The sequence below is a fragment of the Coregonus clupeaformis genome, chromosome 17, assembly GCF_020615455.1.
Source record: "Coregonus clupeaformis isolate EN_2021a chromosome 17, ASM2061545v1, whole genome shotgun sequence".
NCBI classification, from domain to species: Eukaryota; Metazoa; Chordata; class Actinopteri; order Salmoniformes; family Salmonidae; genus Coregonus; species Coregonus clupeaformis.
In genome coordinates this window covers 34,675,019-34,702,014 of record NC_059208.1, presented here as the reverse complement: position 1 = coordinate 34,702,014, position 26,996 = coordinate 34,675,019, and the positions used below count along the sequence as shown (strand labels likewise).

Sequence of the window (26,996 nt, the reverse complement as noted above, 5' to 3'; positions counted from 1 at the left end):
AAGATAAAAAGTAGTCTGTCTATGGGCCAGGAGAAACTGCACTCCAACCTACTATATGACCAAAAACTAAATGGATCCTTAGTTGCATTAATGAAAAAATGACCTCAATCCATTAGTCAAACAATATGATACATTTCCCAGGAAAGTAGGTCTGCAAATCCATATTTTATATGGTCACAGGGGAACTGCGACCTTATATAATTTTGTAGTGTAAACATGCATGTTAGGCTACTGCCAGATTTCTCCTGTAGTACTCAACTGTGATAATATTTAATTACAATATTCATTGTGCTCAATAAATGATCATTTATCTCTAGACTATTTGAGAATAGCCTTAAACGGTACTTTAGTCTAATACAAATAAACCGGATTAATGTACTCATGTAGCCTATAGCAAATGGAGCCATGGAGCGCAAATAGGCTTTAAATAATCGTAATAGATAGACCCTTGATTGGCAGCACTGTCCCGCCAATATCAAAAAGACCGTACATTCAATAGGTGCCGCCTTCCCCGGTATACTGCGCCAATCGGATTGTTTCGAGGGCGGGACGATAGTTATCTGACGTAGCCTACTGGCAACAGGTTGCTTTAGTAGTGGTGGTAGTATTAGTACTAGCAGCAGAAATTTGTCTATGTCTATAGTGAAACATCATATTCTAGGCTACAACACCGCGAGTGAGCACACGCGTCTCTCGATAATCAAAAGGGTACTTGAGACGGAGATTCTGATATCTCGCCTGGACCTTCCTCCATTCTAGCAGGTAGGGTATAACAACGCGACTGCATACAGCTACGCTACTTATTTCCCCCAGTATCTGCGTTAGAGACGTCAATGATAGGCCACACGTCATAGCCACCTCTAACGCACAGATACTGGGGTAGCCTACTTATTATTTGCTTAGTCTGCTGTCTATTTGTTATTGGCGTCGGTCGGGGTCAGTAAAGGAACGCCAAAGGGAATTGTTGAATCGTTCGTATTAAATAGCATCTCTGCATTTCGCTGATCAGCGTTTTGGAGAGCGAGCGTTCATTTGGGATAAGCACTGATAGGGGACACCTGTGGCGTTGTGGTGCGTTGGCAGCAGTCTTGTCCTCCGCTGTAATTGTGTGGATATTGACATGAAGCCTATAAGCCGCATATAGGAGTCGATAGGCTAAAGCAGCCTACCCTGAGCATTTTGTAGATGGAATAGTGAACACAGAATATCTCATAGTGTAGGTTTATAGATAGAGTAGGTCGCGAGTGTTTTCATGCGTTACGTGATACAGGCTGATATCTGGACATATTCGAGTCTCTTCCCGCTTCTCGTGGTCATCGTGCCACTGTGCCACACAAATATCCCTAGTTTCGTTCACACCGATACTGGCTGGCTGGGTGGGTGTGACGCCATTAATTCGATGAGGTCAGGTGACAGTTGCACTGTTTTTTTTAGGCCCTCAATACTGCTTATTTTATTTGTCATAGGCATATAATACAAACCTTTTTAAATATCGAAAAACAACTGTCTGCTAAATAAAAGGCTACGCGTTGAAGTTGTCAGGAAATTTAAAAAATGATTTCCGTTTCCCTAGTTAGCGTATTTTGCATGTGGTTATTCCTGTCACCGTTATATGTTGTTTTCAATTACTCCTCTGAAGTTGACCTTTTGGTGTAGCCTACATTATGATAATATAGTTTCCCTGTAAACATTGACACCACTTCACTATCACCTGGGCATGATGATACCTGTGTCCTCTACGAATCTTCATGTCGAATATCTTCCAATCTGATAAGAGAATACGTGCCTAGGGTAAAGTATTGCTACCAGTAGGTTTAACAAATTCTAAACAAACTTGGTTAATACAACATAACTTGACCTAAAACCAGTGCTTAAGGGCTCACATATTCATAGCTCATTAGAAAGTGAATGGTTAAAAAGATACGTAGAGCTACAATGAAAAACTTTCACTGCAATGTTGTTTTACAAAAAACCCAGCCTGTCCATCCCACTTTGCCCAAACCCGTTCTCTCCCAATACTGAAGTAGCGTAAACAGTATTGATTGGCTGAGGATTGACAGTATGGTTGTCATGGTTGAAGAACACTGCTATATCAAAAGAGGCAAACGTTACTTTTTCGAAATGGTCAATCGCGCTAAAGTGGTCTGGAATCCCAAAGTAAAACCAAAAGGCATATTTGGAGGACATCTGAAAATAAGAAGTTTGGTCCCAAAGAGTGATGGGATTAGATCATTGCTTGTTGGGTCAAGTATAGATTTTTTAATGTCTTACAGAAACCTAGCTTCATAGTAACATTTTAATGAATATGATTGATGTTCCTGGATACAAATGTTTTAAAGAGGGAGAACCACTGGGAGAGGAGGGGGCGTTTTGATATACATCAAGGACTCCATTAAGTGCAAAGTACATCTGGGAAGTGAGCCACCTATGGAATGTCTAGGTGTAAATGTGTTCTTGTCATCACAAATGCATTTTTATATTCTAGTTGTGCATAATCCCCCTGCATGTGATGTACAATATTATGCCAAATTAGAAGAACTACTTAAGTCTTTTAAATCCAAGTCTGAATGGCTGGTTTTTGGTGACTTCAATATCCACTGGATGGACAACCCTGGCAAAAAGAGGCTTAAAGCAGTCACCATGACAAAACAAGATTTCTGTCAAATGGTTCATGGGCCCACCAGAATAACCAGAAATAGCCAGGCAAAGATTGATCTGATATTCAAACAGAGAGGATGGAATTACAAAAACACAGGGGCACAACTTTCACTGGGGACGTTCTGAAATTGCATTTTTGTCCCCCCCCAGTTTTATAATTGGAATGTGATACATAACGTGGCTACGGTGTGCTTTAGGACCATGCGGACGCCTCCGAGCAGGCGGTAGGATGTTTCCCGTGTTTATCCGACTGGATTTAAGACTGCGTGGACACCACAGAGCGGGCTGACAGGCTGTGTGAAGGCAAAGATTCTGGAAGGATGGCTGGACCAGCACGGGAGAGTTGAGCATATTTTATTTATTTTTTTATTTCACTTTTATTTAACCAGGTAAGCCAGTTGAGAACAAGTTCTCATTTACAACTGCGACCTGGCCAAGATAAAGCAAAGCATTGCAATTAAAAACAACAACAACACAGAGTTACATATGGAATAAACAAAACGTACAGTCAATAACACAATAGAAAATCTACATACAGTGTGTGCAAATGTAGTAAATTATGGAGGTAAGGCAATAAATAGGCCATAGTGCAAAATAATTACAATTTAGTATTAACACTGGAGTGATAGATGTGCAGAAGATGATGTACAAATAGAGATACTGGGGTGCCAATGAGCAAAATGAATAACAATGTAAATAACAATATGGGGATGAGGTAGTTGGGTGGGCTAATTGCAGATGGACTGTGTACAGGTGCAGTGATCGGTAAGCTGCTCTGACAACTGATGCTTAAAGTTAGTGAGGGAGATAAGTGTCTCCAGCTTCAGAGATTTTTGCAGTTCAATCCAGTCATTTGCAGCAGAGAACTGGAAGCAATGGCGACCAAAGGAGGTGTTGGCTTTGGGGATGACCAGTGAGATATACCTGCTGGAACGCATACTACGGGTGGGTGTTGCTATGGTGACTAATGATCTAAGATAAGGCGGGGATATGCCTAGAAGTGATTTATAGATGACCTGGAGCAAGTGGGTTTGGTGACGAATATGTAGTGAGGGCCAGCCAACGAGAGCATACAGGTCACAATGGTGGGTAGTATATGGGGCTTTGGTGACAAAACGGATGGCACTGTGATGGACTACATCCAATTTGCTGAGTAGAGTGTTGAAAGCTATTTTGTAAATGACATCGCCGAAGTCAAGGATCGGTAGGATAGTCAGTTTTACGAGGGCATGTTTAGCAGCATGAGTGAAGGAGGCTTTGTTGCGAAATAGGAAGCCGATTCTAGATTTAACTTTGGAAGGAGAGTTTACGGTCTAACCAGGCACCTAGGTATTTGTAGTTGTCCACATATTCTAAGTCAGACCCGCCGAGAGTAGTGATTCTAGGCGGGCGGGCGGGTGCAAGCAGTGTTCGATTGAAGAGCATGCATTTAGTTTTACTAGCGTTTAAGAGCAGTTGGAGGCCACGGAAGGAGTGTTGTATGGCATTGAAGCTCGTTTGGAGGTTTGTTAACAGTGTCCAATGAAGGGCCAGATGTATACAAAATGGTGTCGTCTGCGTAGAGGTGGATCTGAGAGTCACCAGCAGCAAGAGCGACATCATTGATATACACAGAGAATAGTCGGCCCGAGAATTGAACCCTGTGGCACCCCCATAGAGACTGCCAGAGGTCCAGACAACAGGCCCTCCGATTTGACAATTTGAACTCGATCTGAGAAGTAGTTGGTGAACCAGGCGAGGCAGTCATTTGAGAAACCAAGGCAATTTAGTCTGCCAATAAAAATGCGGTGATTGACAGAGTCAAAAGTCTTTGCCAGGTCGATGAAGACTGCTGCACAGTACTGTCTTTTATCGAACGTGGTTATTATATCGTTTAGGACCTTGAGCATGGCTGAGGTGCACCCATGACCAGCTCGGAAATCAGATTGCATAGCGGAGAAGGTAGTTCAGTCAGTGTACGTGTTGCACTCTTTCACTAAGTTGTAAAAGGAAGCAGAACAGAAAATGGCTACTCTTTAGTTGACTGATGTAGCTGGCAAGGTAACTGCTGTTTAACTTAACATATAATTTTTTAAACTAGTGTTTAATAGCAGTGCTGAGCTAGTCTTGTAACTGACATGTAACGTCAGCTAATGTTTCATCCCCTCTCGACTGAGGTGAATGAATAAGCTATGCTAGTGAGTAGCTACCACAGCCAGGTCAGATCTAGCCTCTAGTTATCTGTCAGATAGTGATTTGAGGTGGCTATTATTACTAACAGCAGTTAGTAGTTGTTTGTAAACTTTGTTTTGTCCCGTTTCAGAAGTAAATGAACTTGGCAAGCGAGAGAGAGCTGGCCAAAAGTTGGCTTACATTAGCTATTATTTTTGCCTCAATCAAACTAGACCTGAATCAAACAATGAAACAAATTTGACAAACTATTGAAGATTGTTATTCTGATGTTTTCTCAGTGCAATGTGAGTTTTATTAGTCAGTATGGCAATGTAACGTTATTGATCTGTCAGTTTCCCTATCTAATTCCCTACTTTTCACACTGATACAGTAATAAACAGCTCTAACGTTACAGGCTTCACTGTCATGGTGCACAGTAGAGGTCTGCGCGGGACCGATTTCTTCATCCCGCTCCTGCCCACACCCGCTGGCTTTCTATCCGACTCCCACCTGCTACCGCAAGAACTGGTCCCAAACACAACCGCAAGTCCTGCAATGTTATTTTAGGCGTATCTGACGCAGCTCACTTGCCAGTCATGGTCCCAGCAATTTTGCGCCCTATAGGCAATATCAAATGCGCAAAAATAACTTAAGAAATAGGTTAATTTACCAGAGATTTAGCCAATATGCTAGATGCAGTTTGAAGAGAGCAGAGTTGGAGAGACTTGCACTTTCTCTTGAGCTATTTTTATAGCCTACCTTTTAGGAGTGGGAAGATTTTCAGAGAAATATGGGTGATCAATATTTATGCCTATTTGTAGGCAATGTAGTAAACTATAGCCTAATCATAGGTCTATTTAGGAAGTACATTTCCTTGGAAAGATAACTGTCCCGTGCTTCTCCGCCCATGTATACATAGGCTATAGCCTACTCTATTTAACTGAGACCACATGCGCACCTGATCTCGCAGGTATGGCTACTGAACTGGAAGCAGCAAGAATTATGACAGTGACACTTGCTACGTTTTGCATGGTCTTATATGTCATGGTCTACCTTTTTTAGGACAACGATTTGCAGGCAGAGACAAATAAATGGGTAATCCGTACTTATTGAAAATTAAAAGGCGCAATGCTCGCTCACCATAGTAGCCTAACCTATGTATGTGTTGTGCCTTTTCCTTTTCAATTATGATTACATTTTTTGATTGCACTTCGACTCACGTTGGTTGAGCGCCCTCCACTTTTTTCATTATCAATATTTATTTACAGACACGTCTAATCATATTTAAGTTAATTTCATATTCAAGTTAACTGCCACGTGATTCTCCGCCCATGTAGGCAGCCTACTCTATTTCGATGAGACCACACATACTAGGCACACTTGAACTCTCACACCCAACTAGGAGAGGTAGGCTGCTGAAGTTGAAGCAGCGAATTCTGAGTGTGTGAATAATGCAAAAAATATGTGCTTTTACAATAGGTAGGGTAGCTCATATAAAGCAGAAAGAGGACCGTTTCAAAATAATCTGTGGGACAACAACAAATATTTTCATCCCAAAGTAACTGTCTGACCGCCCGCTCCCGCCTGCAGCATGAAAAATGCCGACCGCGCCATAGTGATTTCTGTCGGGACCCGGAGGTCCCACAGGCATCCCGCGGGAATGCAGCCCTCTAGTGCAGTCAGTACACAACACTATGATCATCATGTTTTAGCAGGATCAGATGGTGACAGGGGTCCCAGCAGGGTCAGATAGCCAGGGAAGACCAGTCTACGGAGCTCAGGGGAATTTTGCAGTATATTCAGTGAATAATACAAAGTTCCATCATAAATTGATGGGTAGACCTTCAGCAGCTTAAGCTTAAAGCTACTGTCTGGGATCTGGGAATAATGGTAATTTCAATTATTGAACCATTGATTCTGTTCTTGGATAATATAATGTATACCAAGGTAATTCTTTATAATGCCTCATTTTAGGAGGATCAGATGCTGACAGGGGTCTCAGCAGGGTCAGGCAGCCAGGGAAGACCAGTCTGTGACAGAGGTGAGGTGAATTTTTACAGATACAACACTTTATTCTCTCTGCCCAGCAAACACTGGACAAACCAGATGCTATTTTAAGGCAGTCTGACAAACCTCTAAAGTTGATTTCCAAACTGTATTAAGGGTTGATAGGCTTTGAGGCTTTTCCCGATGACACAAAACATGCAAAGCAAAAATGTGAGGAAGACCTGGGAGACGCTGTAGCTCAGCTGGTAGAGCACGGCGCTTGTAACGCCAGAGTAGTGGGTTCGATCCCCGGGACCACCCTTACACAAAAATGTATGCACGCATGACTGTAAGTCGCTTTGGATAAAAGCGTCTGCTAAATGGGATATTATATTATTATTATTATTATGATGATGATGATGAATGGATACAGATATGTTAGAATTCCCAGTCATGTTCATATAATCTCAGACATAAATTACTGCAGTTTAAGACCATCCATAGAATGTACTATATGCCAGTGAAATTAAATATCATGCACTCTGAAATTGTATTATTCTGCTGAAGGTGTAAAGCACAAAAGGGGACATATGTTGTGGTCTTGTGAAGGCTGGCTGATTTTGGCAAAGAGTATGTTCTTTTATCTCAGCATGTCTGCAGATTCTCCCTTCTCCCTGTTTTTGTTTGCTTGGAAATGTTGATACTGGAGACTTATTAGAAGGGACTGTGTAACCTAGCATTTATATTGGCTAATAAATGCATTGCCATTAATTGGAAGGTTGGTTATCCTCCCACAATGTATGAAATAAATATAAAGTTATGTGTACAGCATCACTAGATTTGTTTTAAGATTAAGGGTATACTGTGCAACTTTCATAAGGTCTGGATGCCTTATATGGAATACTGTACGACAAAAGGAGTCTGTATTGAAAACATGCCCAGGTCAGTGGAGGTACCTATTTACGCAATCCCTAGCTGCTGGGCTGCTCAGTCCTGGCCCTGGGGGTCTGCTGTACTGTTATCACTCTGGCCTTGGCCTAACACACCTGAAACCAATAATGAATGCTTCACTAAGATCCTAAAGCTGAGTGGGGTGTGTTGGGTTGGGGCACTAAAGGGTGGTGGACTCCTACGGGCAGGACGGGGCGGCCCAGCTATAACCTGTGCAAGTAAAAAGAACTCTACAGTACTATTAGGCCTATGATATTAAGTATATGGAGGGTGTACTGTTTCTGTGTGTTAATGTGAATGTGTGTTTTCATTCAACTTTTGTTTTCCAAACCTTTACCATGAGACATAATTATTATTTTTTTAAATGGGAAGGAAGTTGTGTTGGGAAGAAAGTTGAGTTATTGACTAGATGACTGGTGGGGGTTGGGCGTGTAGGCGGCTTGGGTTGGCTGGGCGGTCTGGCTGAAATTTGATCTAGAGGATGTCTGAAAGACAATCAAAAGTTGTCTTTGTACTTTATTTGAAGAGTTGTTAATTTGTTAGGCTATTGGTTAAAGGTGCAACACAATATTGATTATTAAATTATCATGGATCTAGTTCAGTCTTATCGATCACGTAAGCATATTTAATCATCTCTGACCTAGCTTCATGACTGTGGGCATTTTTGCTTACTTTTTGTTGTTCTAAATAGAGATGGCTAGAAGGGCCATGGGTCATATTACATTGTGTAGAAATGCAGGAAATGTGCTTTAGATGCCCCCAAAAATGGGAGGATCCCCTGCCAAGTTACAGTTGAAGTCGGAAGTTTACATACACTTAGGTTGGAGTCATTAAAACTTGTTTTTCAACCACTCCACACATTTCTTGGTAACATAGTTTTGGCAAGTCAGTTAGGACATCTACTTTGTGCATGACACAAGTCATTTTTCCAACAATTGTTTACAGACAGATTATTTCACTTAAAATTCACTGTATCACAATTCCAGTGGGTCAAATGTTTACATACACTAAGTTGACTGTGCCTTTAAACAGCTTGGAGAATTCCAGAAAATGATGTCATGGCATTAGACGCTTCTGATAGGCTAATTGACATCATTTGAGTCAATTGGAGGTGTACCTGTGGATGTATTTCAAGGCCTACCTTCAAACTCAGTGCCTCTTTGCTTGACATAATGGGACAAGACCTCAGAAAACAAATTGTAGACCTCCACAAATCTGGTTCATCCTTGGGAACAATTTCCAAATGCCTGAAGGTACCACGTTCATCTGTACAAACAATAGTACGCAAGTATAAACACCATGGGACCACACAGCCGTCATACCGCTCATGAAGGAGACTCGTTCGGTCTCCTAGAGATTAACGTACTTTGGTGCGAAAAGTGCAAATCAATCCCAGAACAACAGCAAAGGACCTTGTGAAGATGCTGGAGGAAACAGGTACAAAAGTATCTATATCCACAGTAAAACGAGTCCTATATCGACATAACCTGAAAGGCCGCTCAGCAAGGAAGAAGCCACTGCTCCAAAACCGCCATAAAAAAGCCAGACTACGGTTTGCAACTGAACATGGGGACAAAGATCGTACTTCTTGGAGAAATGTCCTCTGGTCTGATGAAACAATTATAGAACTGTTTGGCCATAATGACCATTGTTATGATTGGTGGAAAAAGGGGGATGCTTGCAAGCCGAAGAACACCATCCCAACCGTGAAGCATGGGGGTGGCAGCATCATGCTGTGGGGGTGCTTTGCTGCGGAGGGACTGGTGCACTTCACAAAATAGATGGCGTTATGTGGATATATTGAAGCAACATCTCAAGTCATCAGTCAGGAAGTTAAAGCTTGGTCGCAAATGGGTCTTCCAAATGGACAATGACCCCAAGCATACTTCCAAAGTTGTGGCAAAATGGCTTAAGGACAACAAAGTCAAGGTATTGGAGTGGCCATCACAAATTCCTGACCTCAGAACTGAAAAAGTGTGTGCGAGCAAGGAGGCCTACAAACCTGACTCAGTTACACCAGCTCTGTCAGGAGGAATGGGCCAAAATTCACCCAACTTATTGTGGGAAGCTTGTGGAAGGCTACCCGACGCGTTTGACCCAAGTTAAACAATTTAAAGGCAATGCTACCAAATACTAATTGAGTGTATGTAAACTTCTGACCCACTGGGAATGTGATGAAAGAAATAAAAGCTGAAATAAATAATTCTCTACTATTATTCTGACATTTCACATTTTAAAATAAAGTGGTGATCCTAACTGACCTAAAACAGGGAATTTTTACTAGGATTAAATGTCAGGAATTGGGAAAAACTGAGTTTAAATGTATTTGGCTAAGGTTTATGGAAACTTCCTAATTCAACTGTATGTCCCCCTCTGCAAATAGCACTGTTGGGTGATTTTAAAAAGTCATAGTCAATCGATCAATAATATAATAATACTCTTAGCATAAATGTTTATTTTTAATATACAATATTTAGAATCTATGAGAATAGAAAGGTTCAGAACTTTTGTGAAACATCACAGCACAGTTGTGTCCGTAAAATTGATATAGTATGTATAAGATGGAAGTAGAAGCCGAAATGTTGTTGTCCATTAGTTTACTCCAATTAGGGGAGGGATGGTAGGGTTAGGGGAAAATATATTAAATATATTTACAAAAAAATATATGGGGGATTGGAAATGATGCAGACAATTACATTGATGGAAGCCACAATATATCTGCAATATTAAAGCAAATGTACCCCCTAAAAATATATATTTAAAAAATATATATTCAATTGTGTGTCCCCCACTTCTAAAACCAAAGTTGCGCCCCTGCAAAAACATACAATCTAGTGACAGGACTATCTGATCATAATATTAACTTAGTTTATGTGCAATTATCTAAGAAACGACTTCCTGGTTATTCTTGTGGAAATCAAAAGAAAATTAAGTGTTATATTCCAAAGAAAGATTTGCCACAGTTTGAGAGGGAATTTAAAACTGCCAATTGGGATATTGTACCATTTTAAATGAACATATCAATTCATGTTGTAATGAAATTATGACTTCTATAGGACAAATTATCAAGTATCAAAAAAGTGGCATTCTTAAGTTTGCTAATCTTGCCAATGAAAAAGTCATTAAAGTAGTTGGCATTATCAGTTGGTTTTGTGATGAATGAGCCATCTGATTCAATGAATGATGGAGCTGAGTTTGCCTTTTTTCCCAACATTCCATTTAAGGCGCTTCAACGCTTTCTACTGCCATTCTATATGTCATTTATCTTTGTTTCATAGTGTAGTTTCTTCTTTTTACTCAGTTGAGTCACATGATTTCTCAATCTGCAGGACATTTGCCAATTGGTTGTGCAGCCAGACTTATTTGCCATTCATTCCCTCTCAAGCATACAGTTTTTCAATTCCTCATCAATCCACAGGGATTTAACAGTTTTTAGTCATTTTCTTAATGGGGGCATGCTTATTAGTAACTGGGATAAGCAATTTTAAGTGTCAATTGCAACGTCTGTTTGCTCCTCATTTCACACCACGGACCAACACATTTCTTTACATCAACAACATAGGAATCACTACAAAACTTATTGTATGACCTCTTATACACTATTAGGCCCAGCCTTTGGAACTTTGGTTTTCCTAGATATGGCTACTATACAGTATATTCTGAAAGTATTCAGTCCCCTTGACTTTTCCACATTTTGTTACGTTACAGCCTTATTCTAAAATTGATTAAATTGTTTTTCCCCACCTCATCAATCTACACACAATACCCTATAATGACAAAGCAAAAAAAGGTTGTTAGAAATGTTGGCAAACTTATTAGAATAAATAAACTGAAATATTACATTTACATAAGTATTCAGACTCTTTACTCAGTACTTTGTCGAAGCACCTTTGGCAGTGATTACAGCCTCGAGTCTTCTTGGGTGTGACGCTACAAGCTTGGCACACCTGTATTTGGGGAGTTTTATTGAGGAGTGGCTTCCGTCTGGCCCCTCTACCATAAAGGCCTGATTGGTGGAATGCTGCAGAGATGGTTGTTCTTCTGGAAGATTCTCCCATCTCCACAGAGGAACTCTGGAGCTCTGTCAGAGTGACCATCGGGTTCTTGGTCACCTCCCTGACCAACACCCTTCTCCCCCGATTGCTCAGATTGGCCGGGCGGCCAGCTCAAGGAAGAGTCTTCGTGGTTCCACACTTATTTTTTTAAGAATGATTGAGGCCACTGTGTTCTTGGTGGCCTTCATGCTGCAGAGATGTTTTGATACCCTTCCCCAGATCTGTGCATTGACACAATCCTGTCTCTGAGCTCTACGGACAATTCCTTCGACCTTATGGCTTGGTTTTTGCTCTGACATGCACTGTCAACTGTGGGATCTTTATATAGACGTGTGTGTGTGTGTGCCAAATCATGTCCAATCAATTGAGTTGACCACAGGTGGACTCCAATCAAGTTGTAGAAACATCTCAAGGATGATCAATGGAAACAGGATGCACTTGAGCTCAATTACGAGTCATAGGAAAGGGTCTGAGTACTTATGTAAATAAGGTATTTCAGATTTTTTGCTAATTTATATAGTTATCGTTCATAAAGTTTTGAAATAATTGTAAGTTAGCACGCGTAAACAAGATGGCGTATTGAATAGAAATCGGTACAAAACACCTCAAGATAAAAACATAATATTCAAAATCAGTAAGTTAGACTAAATATTAGCATTTCATATATTCGCAGTTAATATAATTCAATCTGGATAATAACAGAAATAAGATCATAAGGCTAGAGAAATATATCGACAAATATTACTACAACAAGCAACACCCAAACATGACTGAAGACAAGCGTGGAGAGCCGATCCCCAAAAGGAAACGCGACTCATCGACAGATACAGATGATATATGCTTTTCACCACTGGGTATGGTAAGTGTGGAAAGCGACCTGTTGAAGCCGATAAATGACAAATTGGGCATATTAGAATTGGTCAGTAAAGATGTAAAAGAGTTGAAAGCGAGTCTTCAAATGAGTGACGAAAAAGCTTTGGTAATGGAGAAAGAAACCAAAGAAATAAAAGTGACAGTCTCTAAAATGGAAATGGACGTTAGGGAATTAAAAAAGGAGAACAATCTTCTGAAAGAAGCCTTACTAGACATCCAAACTAGATCGATGAGGGAAAATCTAGTACTTACGGGTATTCAGGAAAAGGAGGGAGAAATAACAGAGAATATTATGAAGGACTTCCTGCATACAGCGCTACAAATCCCACTCGAGGCTGTCGATAAAATCCAACTCGAACGTGTACATCGTTTCGGAAAAAGAGGACAGAAATATGAGCGCCCAATCGTTGCCAAATTTGCTTTTTTTAAGGACAAAGCTATGGTGAAAAGCCTGGGAAAAAGACTTGCTGGCACGAAAATAGGCATGAATGATCAGTTCCCGAGGGAGATTGTAGAAAGGCGCAAAGTTCTGTATCCAATCTTCAAGGAAAACAGATTAAAAGGGAAACGTGTTGCACTAGTGGTGGATAAATTATATATTGACAACCAAATGTTCAGAGACACAAAGACTACTCCATGGCTATTCTAAAAGTTGTAATAGAGGAGTCAAATATTGGAGCACCTGATACTAGCAATGATAGGGATTGTAATATTAAATAACATTTATAGTAAGTATAGTATTTTATAAATGGATAAAACGATATAACAAGCAGAATAATACATCTTTATATACAAATAATTAGAACATGGATTTTTTGGCGGGAGGTTGTTGTTTTGGCGGATGGTTGTTGTGGTTGGTCCTGTGTTCTCTCTGGCGTCCTTTCCCCCTTGCAGCAGATATGGATGCGGGTGCGTTTGCACGCTCGGCCCATTTCTTCCGCAGTCAACCATGTGGTGTGCATTTTTGTGTTTGAAAAGGTGCGGCGTTAAGTGAGTGAGAGGGGAAATGGTTGCATATCCCAGAGCCGACCGGGGGTCTATGAACAGGGGTAGTGAGAGAGAGAGCTTTCAATTCTGTGTAGATGAGGGATATACATTTTTAAATATAGTATACATCTAATCTAATTATTCATTGTCCTATCATGATGGAAAGATCCCTAACCCTATAACCTGGACACCCACCTGAGCGACCCATACACCAAAGAGAAGTTCCCATCTATTTTATGGACCTGCTGTGAATATGCAGCCTAAACAGAGAAATAAATGCGGTCAGAGACCTACTTGAGCAGCACCGCCCCCTCAAGATTCTGAGCCTGCCTGGCAGGGTTGGTCCTACAAAGCCAGAGCCCCTGATGGGAGAGCATAATATACAAGGAAATTCTCAAAGCTGCTAATGAGAACCTTGACGACCTTTTACCTAGCCGGTGGGGATTCCGGTGGGGTACGCCCACCCAGGTAGTGGCAGTGCTGGCAACACTGGCTGCAGTAACCCATGGGGAGGGGGTCACACTCGGACAATCAGAGAGGGGGTTTATCATTGTGGCCCAGGTGGCACAAAATAATCAAAGGTCTGACCGCATGGAGATGCTTGGGAAAATGGTTACAACAGGGGATCAGAGTGTTTGTGTCTCAGGTGAAGAGGGTGGATCTGATCTCCATCACCTAGGACTTGACATAGATTAAGTAGATTAATCAAATCTCACATTGTTATCAATTTCTGCTCAATCTGCATGCTTTCTCAATCAGCTTTAACTGTATGTGCACTCGTAGATCAAGTTATTTCTCGAGTTGGGCTCTGGGATATAACAGCCGTTGAGTATCGGATTTTATGGTGGATTGTGGAGGAGGGGGGTTGAGTGTGTTGGAGTATGTGCGTGTGTGCTTGTCTGGCATCTGTTGTGGGGGGGATGTTGGGGGGGTATGGGATGGACCGCGGGAATTATTTGCTAGGATAATAATTGCTTGTCAATTAATTAAATGTAATACAATGGCAATCCTGGTTATATGTTAGAATCCTATGCGTGAACTGCCGACATTATTACGCATATTAATTGATAATGATGGAAAATAGGATATGCATAATTTAAAAAATAATAATAGTTATATAGATATATATATATATAGAGGTGAAAGCATTGGAAATGCTTTTGGCGGTTAACCTGCTTCTATTTTGTGGGTGGCACTGTGTGCTGTTTTCGATGGATGGGTCCTGGCCTCTCGGGGCCTTAGGGATACGGAGGGACGTGGGTGGGATGCTGATCACTGGGATGACGGCTCAACTTGGGATGGGGAGGGGCTTTAGCGGGGGAATTAGTGGAGAACAATTGAAGGGTTACTCCGTAGCAATGCAAATATCACGGTACAGCTATATGGACACTCAATCATTACGCTATTTTTTATTGGTAAATTTACAAACATATATAATGATAAATAGACTTGAAACTTGTAAGAAATTCAAAAGGGGTGATGATATTAATTAATAGTAATTTCGATCCGAATGTGCAAATTGTCCAAATAGATACGCAAGGTAGATGGATTATTTTAAATATGGTATTGGACCATAAACAGATATGGCTCATTAACCTTTACGGACCAAATAATGATGATCCACAATTCTTTGACAATATATATAATAAATTATCAAGCCTGCAAGCAACTCAAGACAATATTATTATGGTGGGGGATTATAATACTGTTTTAAATAGCTCAATGGACCGAAAAGGAAATCACACCACAAACAATCACCCACATGCTCTTAAGGAAATTGTGAATGTCATGGATACATTAGAACTAGTAGATATATGGAGGCTTAAATATGCTGATCTAGTGAGATATACATGGCGGAGACTGAATCAAGCTAGTCGTCTTGACTTCTTTCTTATCTCATTCTCGTTGGCACCAAAAGTAAAAAAAGTGTTGATAGGGGACAGAATGCGGTCGGACCATCATATAATAGGCATATACATTACTCTGACTGAATTTCCACGTGGGCGAGGATATTGGAAATGTAATCAAAGCCTATTAGATGATAATTTATTTATAATTAGAACAAAGGAATTTATAACTGACTTTTTCCAACATAACATAGGTACAGCGAATCCCCTTATTGTATGGGACACCTTTAAATGTGCCTTTAGAGGCCATGCAATTCAGTACTCCTCTCGAAAACAAAAGCAATTTAGGTCAAAAGAGTTTATACTAAGAAAGGAAATAGAAAGTCTAACAGAACAGATAGATGGCAATAAAAACTGTAACATAGAGGCTCAGAATAAATTAGAGGAAAAACAAAAAGAAATGGAAAAACTTATTCAAGAAAGATCAAGTGTAATATATTATAAAAATAAAGCAAACTGGATGGAATATGGGGAAAAATGCACAAAATTCTTTTTTAATCTTCAACATAGGAATGCTACCAAAAAGAACTTAATGAAACTGGTTACAATTGACGGAGTCACCCATAATTCACCTAATGATATTTTGAAGGAAGAAACAAAGTATTTTAAGCATATGTTTTCTTTTCAGTCGCCTCCATCTCCTCTAACTGAAGCTAATTGTAGAGATTTTTTTTCTATTGATAATGTCAAATTAACAGCCACACAGAAAGACTCATGTGAAGGTGAAATTACAGAGGAGGAACTTCTGGATGCAATTAAAGACTTTAAGTCCGGGAAAACTCCAGGGTTGGATGGCATACCAATCGAGGTATACCAAACCTTTTTTGATATACTAAGAGGACCGTTATTAGCATGTTTTAACCACTCCTATGTAAATGGTAGATTATCTGACACTCAAGAAGGTCTGATCTCATTATTACTGAAACAGGATACAAGTGGAAAATATAAAGATCCAGTCCATTTACAAAATTGGAGGCCACTTACACTTCAGTGTTGTGATGCAAAAATCCTAGCAAAATGTATAGCGCATAGAATTAAAAAGGTATTGTCGGATATTATTCATTCTAATCAGACAGGTTTTTTACATGGAAGATACATTGGAGATAATATAAGGCAAGTATTGGAAACAATAGAACACTATGGAAAATATGGGAAACCAGGCCTGCTATTCATAGCAGACTTCGAAAAAGGCATTTGATAAAGTTCGACTGGAATTTATATATAAATGCCTGGAGCATTTCAATTTTGGAGAATCTCTTATAAAATGGGTCAAAATCATGTATAGTAACCCTAGGTGTAAAATAGTAAATAATGGCTATTTCTCAGAAAGTTTTAAACTGTCAAGAGGAGTGAAACAAGGTTGTCCACTATCGGCATATCTATTTATTGTGGCCATCGAGATGTTAGCTATTAAAATCAGATCCAATAATAATATCAGAGGATTAGAAATACAGGGCTTAAAAACAAAGGTGTCATTGTACGCAGATGATTCATGTTTTCTTTTAGATCCACAACTAGAATCCCTCCACAGCCTCATAGAGGATCTAGATACATTTTCTAACCTCTCTGGATTAAAACCAAATTATGACAAATGTACTATATTACGTATTGGATCACTAAAAAATACAATTTTTACATTACCATGTAGTTTACCAATAAAATGGTCTGATGGTGATGTAGATATACTCGGAATACATATCCCAAAGGAAATAAATGATCTCACTTCAATAAATTTTAATAGAAAGTTAGCAAAAATAGATAAGATCTTACTACCATGGAAAGGAAAATACCTGTCAATTTGTGGAAAAATCACCCTGATTAACTCTTTAGTATTATCCCAGTTTACCTATTTGCTTATGGTCTTGCCTACGCCTAGCAAACAGTTTTTTAAATTATATGAGAAAAAAATATTCAATTTTATTTGGAACGGCAAGCCAGACAAAATTAAAAGAGCATATTTATATAATGAATATGAATTCGGAGGACAGAAATTATTAAATATTAAAGCATTAGACCTATCACTAAAATCTTCAGTCATCCAAAAGTTATACTTAAATCCGAACTGGTTCTCAAGCAAATTAGTAAGATTGTCTCACCCACTGTTCAAGAAAGGCCTTTTTCCCTTTATTCAGATTACAACCTCTCACTTTCAGTTATTTGAAAAGGAAATAATCTCCCAAATGTCATTTTCTAAAACAAGCCATAGAAAGTTGGTTGCAATTTCAATTTAATCCTCCAGAAACGACAGAACAAATAATGCAACAAATATTGTGGTTAAATTCAAATATACTAATTGACAAAAAACCTTTATTTTTTGACAGAATGTTTAAAAAAGGTATAATCTTCGTAAATGATATCATCGGTAGGACTGGTGGAGTTATGTCGCACATGCAGCTAACAAAAATATATGGAAATGTCTGCTCTACCCAAAATTACAACCAAATAATTGCAGCCTTACCGCAAAAGTGGAAGAGGAAAGTTGAAGGGGGGAGAAAGTAAGGAACTTGTCTGTCGGCCTTGCATTAAAGAACATAATTGGTTAAGGAAAACTGTGATAAATAAAAAAGTATATCAGTTTCACTTAAGGACCAAAGGATTGACAGCCGTCCCATATAGATTGCAAAATAGTTGGGAAGAGATCTTTGACGTACCGATCCCATGGCATAGTGTTTATGAACTGACACGCAAAACGACACCGGATTCAAAAATTAGAATCTTTCAATTTAAATTATTATATAAAATTCTTGCTACCAATAGAATGTTATTTATATGGGGGATACAATCTTCCCAGCTCTGCAGATTTTGCTGTGAAGAGACAGAATCATTAGATCATTTGTTTTGGTTCTGTCCATTTGTAGCTTGTTTTTGGACACAGGTCCAGGAATGGCTAAAGGATTGCAATATTTACCTGGAACTAACCTTGCAGATAGCATTACTGGGTGATCTGAAAAGTCATAGTCAATCAATCAATAATATAATAATACTTTTAGCAAAAATGTTTATTTTTAATTCACAATCTGTAGAAGCAATGAGAATAGAAAGGTTCAGAACTTTTGTAAAACATCACAGTACGGTTGAAATATATATGGCAAATAGAAATCCTATATGGATGGTGTTAAGAGATAGATGGGAGGTATTGAATAGAGTTGAAGGATGGGACTAATAACAAATAACAACAAATAATAACAAAGATAGCTAATAATGTAAGCATACTGTGTCCATAATAAGTATATAGGTTGTATGTTGGGAGCTTTTGGGAAAGAGCACAGTTAGAAAGATATGGCATTTAGAAGCAAACCGGATGGACATCATGAAAATGATCGGAGAGGTTGAGAGTAGAAGAAGTTCAGGAGCAAAAAAATAAATAAATATATAGATATAGAATTATTGTAAAATTAACTCTGTCCATAAGGTGTAGATAGTAAGTATAGACCGGAAGTAGAGGCCTGGGCGTTGTTGTTCACTAATTTACTCCAAGTAGGGAAAGGATGGTGGGGTTGAAAAGTAATAAAGGGGAAAGAAAAAAAAAAAGAAAAAAAAAGGAAAAATTATTAAATAAAAAAATAAATAAAGTTTGCCTGAATATGTGAAAGTTGGTTTGGTGTATCTAGTTTTAACGGTTCAAGAGTTACTGTTCGTGAGTTATTTAGATAATTTATGAAAATGTATATAGTTACAGTCGATAAAAGTTAGTAAGAATTTGAAGTTAGGATAGCCTGAACATGTGAAAGTTGCTTTGGTCTCACTAGTGTAAATAGTTAAAGAATGACTGTTGGTGAGTTATTTTATGCAAATGTGTACAGTTGAAGTCGGAAGTTTACATATTTACATCATTTAGCAGACGCTCTTAACCAGAGCGACTTACAAATTGGTGCATTCACCTTATAGCCAGTGGGATAACCACTTTACAGTGTTTTTTTTGGGGGGGGTTAAGGGTGGGTAGAAGGATTACTTTATCCTATCCCAGGTATTCCTTAAAGAGGTGGGGTTTCAAATGTCTCCGGAAGGTGGTGAGTGACTCCGCTGTCCTGGCGTCGTGAGGGAGCTTGTTCAACCATTGGGGTGCCAGAGCAGCGAACCGTTTTGACTGGGCTGAGCGGGAACTGTGCTTCCGCAGAGGTAGGGAAGCTAGCAGGCCAGAGGTGGATGAACGCAATGCCCTCGTTTGGGTGTAGGGACTGATCAGAGCCTGAAGGTACGGAGGTGCCGTTCCCCTCACAGCTCCGTAGGCAAGCACCATGGTCTTGTATCAGATGCGAGCTTCAACTGGAAGCCAGTGGAGTGTGCGGAGGAGCGGGGTGACGTGAGAGAACTTGGGAAGGTTGAACACCAGACGGGCCGCGGCATTCTGGATGAGTTGTAGGGGTTTAATGGCGCAGGGAGCCCAGCCAACAGCGAGTTGCAGTAATCCAGACGGGAGATGACAAGTGCCTGGATTAGGACCTGTGCCGCTTCCTGTGTAAGGCAGGGTCGTACTCTCCGAACGTTGTAGAGCATGAACCTACAGGATCGGGTCACCGCCTTGATGTTAGCGGAGAACGACAGGGTGTTGTCCAGGGTCACGCCAAGGCTCTTCGCACTCTGGGAGGAAGACACAACGGAGTTGTCAACCGTGATGGCGAGATCATGGAACTGGCAGTCCTTCCCCGGGAGGAAGAGCAGCTCCGTCTTGCCAAGGTTCAGCTTGAGGTGGTGATCCGTCATCCACACTGATATGTCTGCCAGACATGCAGAGATGCGATTCGCCACCTATTTATCAGAAGGGGGAAAGGAGAAGATTAGTTGTGTGTCGTCTGCGTAGCAATGATAGGAGAGGCCATGTGAGGAAATGACAGAGCCAAGTGACTTGGTGTATAGCGAGAATAGGAGAGGGCCTAGAACTGAGCCCTGGGGGACACCAGTGGTGAGAGCACGTGGTGCGGAGACAGATTCTCGCCACGCCACTTGGTAGGAGCGACCGGTCAGGTAGGACGCAATCCAAGAGTGAGCTGCGCCGGAGATGCCCAGCTCGGAGAGGGTGGAGAGGAGGATCTGATGGTTCACAGTATCAAAGGCAGCAGACAGGTCTAGAAGGACAAGAGCAGAGGAGAGAGAGTTTTGCTTTAGCAGTGCGGAGAGCCTCAGTGACACAGAAGAGCAGTTTCAGTTGAATGACCAGTCTTGAAACCTGACTGGTTTGGATCAAGAAGGTCATTCTGAGAGAGATGGCAAGAGTTGGCTAAAGACAGCACGCTCAATAGTTTTGGAGAGAAAAGAAAGAAGGGATACTGGTCTGTAGTTGTTGACATCAGAGGGATCGAGTGTTGGTTTTTTGAGAAGGGGTGCAACTCTCGCTCTCTTGAAGACGGATGGGACATAGCCAGCGGTCAAGGATGAGTTGATCAGCGAGGTGAGGTAAGGGAGAAGGTCACCGGAGATAGTCTGGAGAAGAGAGGAGGGGATAGGGTCAAGCGGGCAGGTTGTTGGGCGGCCGGCCGTCACAAGTCGCAAGATTTAATCTGGAGAGAGGGGAGAAAGAAGTCAAGGATTCAGCAGGGAGGAGAAGGTGGCAAAGAGCTTCCTAGGGTTAGAGGCAGATGCTTGGAATTTAGAGTGGTAGAAAGTGGCCTTAGCAGCAGAAACAGATGAAGAAAATGTAGAGAGGAGGGATTGAAAAGATGCCAGGTCCGCAGGGAGTCTAGTTTTCCTCCATTTCCGCTTGGCTGCCCGGAGCCCTGTTCTGTGAGCTCGCAATGAGTCATCAAGCCACGGAGCTGGAGGGGAGGACCGAGCCGGCCGGGAGGATAGGGGACATAGAGAGTCAAAGGATGCAGAAAGGGAGGAGAGGAGGGTTGAGGAGGCAGAATCAGGAGATTGGAGGGAGAAGGATTGAGCAGAGGGAAGAGATGATACGATGGAAGAGGAGAGAGAGAGCGAAGGTTGCGACGGCGCATTACCATCTGAGTAGGGGCAGAGTGAGTAGTGTTGGAGGAGAGCGAGAGAGAAAAGGATACAAAGTAGTGGTCGGAGACATGGAGGGGAATTGCAGTGAGATTAGTAGAAGAACAGCATCTAGTAAAGATGAGGTCAAGCGTATTGCCTGCCTTGTGAGTAGGGGGGGACGGTGAGAGGGTGAGGTCAAAAGAGGAGAGGAGTGGAAAGAAGGAGGCAGAGAGAAATGAGTCATAGGTAGCCGTAGGGAGGTTTAAGTCCCCCAGAACTGTGAGGGGTGAGCCATCCTCAAGAAAGGAACTTATCAAGGCGTCAAGCTCATTGATGAACTCTCCAAGGGAACCTGGAGGGCGATAAATGACAAGGATGTTAAGCTTAAATGGGCTAGTGACTGTGACAGCATGGAATTCAAATGAGGAGATAGACAGATGGGTCAGGAGAAAAATAGAGAATGTCCACTTGGGAGAGATGAGGATTCCTGTGCCACCACCCCGCTGACCAGATGCTCTTGGGGTATGCGAGAACACATGGTCAGACGAGGAGAGAGCAGTAGGAGTAGCAGTGTTTTCAGTGGTAATCCATGTTTCCGTCAGCGCCAAGAAGTTGAGGGACTGGAGGGTAGCATACATACAGTGGGGAAAAAAAGTATTTAGTCAGCCACCAATTGTGCAAGTTCTCCCACTTAAAAAGATGAGAGAGGCCTGTAATTTTCATCATAGGTACACGTCAACTATGACAGACAAATTGAGAAAAGAAAATCCAGAAAATCACATTGTAGGATTTTTTATGAATTTATTTGCAAATTATGGTGGAAAATAAGTATTTGGTCACCTACAAACAAGCAAGATTTCTGGCTCTCACAGACCAGTAACTTCTTCTTTAAGAGGCTCCTCTGTCCTCCACTCGTTACCTGTATTAATGGCACCTGTTTGAACTTGATATCAGTATAAAAGACACCTGTCCACAACCTCAAACAGTCACACTCCAAACTCCACTATGGCCAAGACCAAAGAGCTGTCAAAGGACACCAGAAAAAAATTGTAGACCTGCACCAGGCTGGGAAGACTGAATCTGCAATAGGTAAGCAGCTTGGTTTGAAGAAATCAACTGTGGGAGCAATTATTAGGAAATGGAAGACATACAAGACCACTGATAATCTCCCTCGATCTGGGGCTCCACGCAAGATCTCACCCCGTGGGGTCAAAATGATCACAAGAACAGTGATCAAAAATCCCAGAACCACACGGGGGGACCTAGTGAATGACCTGCAGAGAGCTGGGACCAAAGTAACAAAGCCTACCATCAGTAACACACTACGCCGCCAGGGACTCAAATCCTTCAGTGCTAGACGTGTCCCCCTGCTTAAGCCAGTACATGTCCAGGCCCGTCTGAAGTTTGCTAGAGTGCATCCAGAAGAGGATTGGGAGAAAGTCACATGGTCAGATGAAACCAAAATATAACTTTTTGGTAAAAACTCAACTTGTCGTGTTTGGAGGACAAAGAATGCTGAGTTGCATCCAAAGAACACCATACCTACTGTGAAGCATGGGAGTGAAAACATCATACTTTGGGGCTGTTTTTCTGCAAAGGGACCAGGACGACTGATCCGTGTAAAGGAAAAATGAATGGGGCCATGTATCGTGAGATTTTGAGTGAAAACCTCCTTCCATCAGCAAGGGCATTGAAGATGAAACGTGGCTGGGTCTTTCAGCATGACAATGATCCCAAACACACCGCCCGGGCAACGAAGGAGTGGCTTCGTAAGAAGCATTTCAAGGTCCTGGAGTCTCCAGATCTCAACCCCATAGAAAATCTTTGGAGGGGAGTTGAAAGTCCGTGTTGCCCAGCGACAGCCCCAAAACATCACTGCTCTAGAGGAGATCTGCATGGAGGAATGGGCCAAAATACCAGCAACAGTGTGTGAAAACCTTGTGAAGACTTACAGAAAACGTTTGACCTGTGTCATTGCCAACAAAGGGTATATAACAAAGTATTGAGAAACTTTTGATATTGACCAAATACTTATTTTCCACCATAATTTGCAAATAATTCATTAAAAATCCTACAATGTGATTTTCTGGAAAAAAAATTCTCATTTTGTCTGTCATAGTTGACGTGTACCTATGATGAAAATTACAGGCCTCTCTCATCTTCTTAAGTGGGAGAACTTGCACAATTGGTGGCTGACTAAATACTTTTTTTCCCCACTGTACACCTTAGCCAAATACATTTAAACTCAGTTTTTCACAATTCCTGACATTTAATCCTAGTAAAAATTCCCTGTCTTAGGTCAGTTAGGTTCACCACTTTATTTTAAGAATGTGAAATGTCAGAATAATAGTAGAGAGAATGATTTATTTCATCACATTCCCAGTGGGTCAGAAGTTTACATACACTCAATTAGTATTTGGTAGCATTGCCTTTAAATTGTTTAACTTGGGTCAAACGTTTCGGGTAGCCTTCCACAAGCTTCCCACAATAAGTTGGGTGAATTTTGGCCCATTCCTCCTGACAGAGCTGGTGTAACTGAGTCTGGTTTGTAGGCCTCCTTGCTCGCAACATGCTTTTTCACTTCTGCCCACAAATTTTCTATAGGATAGAGGTCAGGGCTTTGTGATGGCCACTCCAATACCTTGACTTTGTTGTCCTTAAGCCATTTTGCCACAACTTTGGAAGTATGTTTGGGGTCATTGTCCAATTGGAAGACCCATTTGCGACCAAGCTTTAACTTCCTGACTGATGACTTGAGATGTTGCTTCAATATATCCACATAACTTTCCTTCCTCATGATGCCATCTATTTTGTGAAGTGCACCAGTCCCTCCTGCAGCAAAGCACACCCCCAGCATGATGCTGCCACCCCCGTGCTTCACGGTTGGGATGGTGTTCTTCGGCTTGCAAGCATCCACCTTTTTCCTCCAAACATAACAATGGTCATTATGACCAAACAGTTATATTTTTCTTTCATCAGACCAGAGGACATTTCTCCAAAAAGTAAAATCTTTGTCCCCATGTGCAGTTGCAAATCGTAGTCTGGCTTTTTTATGGCGGTTTTGGAGCAGTGGCTTCTTCCTTGCTGAGCAGCCTTTCAGGTTATGTCGATATAGGACTTGTTTTACTGTGGATATAGATACTTTTGTACCTGTTTCCTCCAGCATCTTCACAAGGTCCTTTGCTGTTTTTCTGGGATTGATTTGCACTTTTCGCACCAAAGTACGTTCATCTCTAGGAGACAGAACGCTTCTCCTTCCTGGGCGGTATGACAGCTGCGTGGTCCCATGGTGTCTATACTTGCGTACTATTGTTTGTACAGATGAACGTGGTACCTTCAGGCATTTGGAAATTGCTCCCAAGGATGAACCAGACTTGTGGAGGTCTACATAATTTTTTCTGAGGTCTTTGCTGATTTCTTTAGATTTTCCCATGATGTCAAGCAAAGAGGCACTTAGTTTGAAGGTAGGCCTTGAAATACATCCACAGATACACCTCCAGTTAACTCAAATGATGTTGGTCCCTTGTTTCATGAGCTGAAATAAAAATCCCAGAAATTTTCCAGACGCACAAAAAGCTTATTTATCTCCAGATGTTGTGCACAAATTTGTTTACATCCCCGTTAGTGAGCATTTCTCCATTGCCAAGATAATCCATCCACCTGACAGATGTGGCATATCAAGAAGCTGATTCAACAACATGATCATTACACAGGTGCACCTTGTGCTAGGGACAGTAAAAGGCCACTCTAAAATGTGCAGTTTTGTCACACAACACAATGCCACAGATGTCTCAAGTTTTGAGGGAGCGTGCAATTGGCATGCTGACTGCAGGAATGTCCACTAGAGCTATTGCCAGATAATTGAATGATAATTTCTCTACCATAAGCCACCTCTAACATCGTTTTAGACAATTTGGCAGTACATCCAACCGGCCTCACAACCCAGACCACGTGTATGGCGTTGTGTGGGCGAGCAGTTTGCTGATGTCAACATTGTGAGCAGAGTGCCCCATGGTGGCGGTGGGGTTATGGTATGGACAGGCATAAGCTACGGACAACAAACCCAATTGCATTTTATCGATGGCAATTTGAATGCACAGAGAGACCGTGAGGAGATCCTGAGGCCCATTGTCGTGTCATTCATCCGCCTCTATCACCTCATGTTTCAGCATGATAATGCACGGACCCATGTTGCAAAGATCTGTACACAATTCCTGGAAGCTGAAACTGTCCCAGTTCTTCCATGACCTGCATACTCACCAGACATGTCACCCATTGAGCATGTTTGGGATGCTCTGGATCAACGTGTACAACGGAGTGTTCCAGTTCCCGCCAATATCCAGCAACTTCACACAGCCATTGAAGAGGAGCGGGACAACATTCCACAGGCCACAATCAACAGCTTGATCAACTCTATGCAACGGAGAGGTGTCGCGCTGCATGAGGCATATGGTGGTCATCCAGATATACTTTTTTTTTTACCATGGCCATACCTTTAATTTTTTTCGTATCTGTGACCAAACGATGCATATCTGTATTCCCAGTCATGTGAAATCCATAGATTAGGGCCTAATGCATTTATTTAAATTGACTGATTTCCTTATATGAACTGTAACTCCGTAAAATATTTGAAATTGTTGCACGTTGCGTTTATATTTTTTGTTCAGTATAGTTGATAAAGATTCTAAAGAATTTGAAGTTAGGATAACCTGGATGTTTTAAAGTTGGTCTTATAGCTTAATTTGCCAATGACCATTTTGAATAGCTATGTCTGTTTAATTTATGTATGTTAATTTATGCAAATTTCATAGCGGTTATAGTTCTTTTTTTGCCATTGAAATGCATTGGTGTCCATAGCAATGGTTCTGTTTGGGCGTCTCAATGACGAGAAATTAGAGAGCCGTTAGCTGGCGTTAGCTAGCTACTTTTCATCACTCTAAACTCTGACTAACAGCTGTGGCTTTTGATTGGTAGCAGATCATTCTGTTCCGATTTCAGATTTGAATAGCAGAGAAGTAGACGAAGATGTCATACCCTATAACTTTTTGTCTAACTTTTTGGGAAAGTGGTCAATTTCAGTTTATGAAAAGTTAGCTACCATTTTTTGGATGCGGATACTAAAACAGCTGTACCGTTAGATTGGTAGAATATATTTTTGAACTGACCAGATTTGAATAGCATAGAAGAAGTAGAGGAAGATTTCATACGCTCTAACTTGTTGGGAAAGCGGTCAAAGTAGCTTATTTGTGTCAAAAGTTGCATTGTTGCATTCACAGTGAATGGAATGTTGGAAGTCATGTCACAATGGAAGCTTTAGAATGTTGAAGAAATACCATGAAAGTGGATGACATTTTAATAGTTTCAAAAGCATTAAAATAGTATTAAAAATATGTATACAAACACACTATTCCAGACCAGTCTGCACGTTTTAAAATGTAAATGGTGTAAGAGGAGTAGCGTTTGTAAAGAATAATATCTATAAGTAATTCATTTTGGAATATTTATT

The 26,996-nt window shown here is 41.0% G+C and overlaps 1 protein-coding gene across 3 annotated transcripts in view; it reads left to right on the top strand.

Annotated features, from left to right (window-relative positions):
- Positions 1–560: 560 nt before the first annotated feature.
- Positions 561–26,996, top strand: part of cgnb (cingulin b) — a 72,049-nt gene continuing 45,613 nt past the window's right edge. For 2 of the 3 annotated variants that reach the window (XM_041902890.1, XM_041902889.1), the window contains exon 1: positions 562–762. The gene's annotated coding sequence lies outside the window, so the exon portion shown is untranslated. Of the gene's footprint in view, positions 763–26,996 lie in introns of all 3 variants that reach the window. The other variant, XM_041902888.2, reaches the window with a different exon arrangement.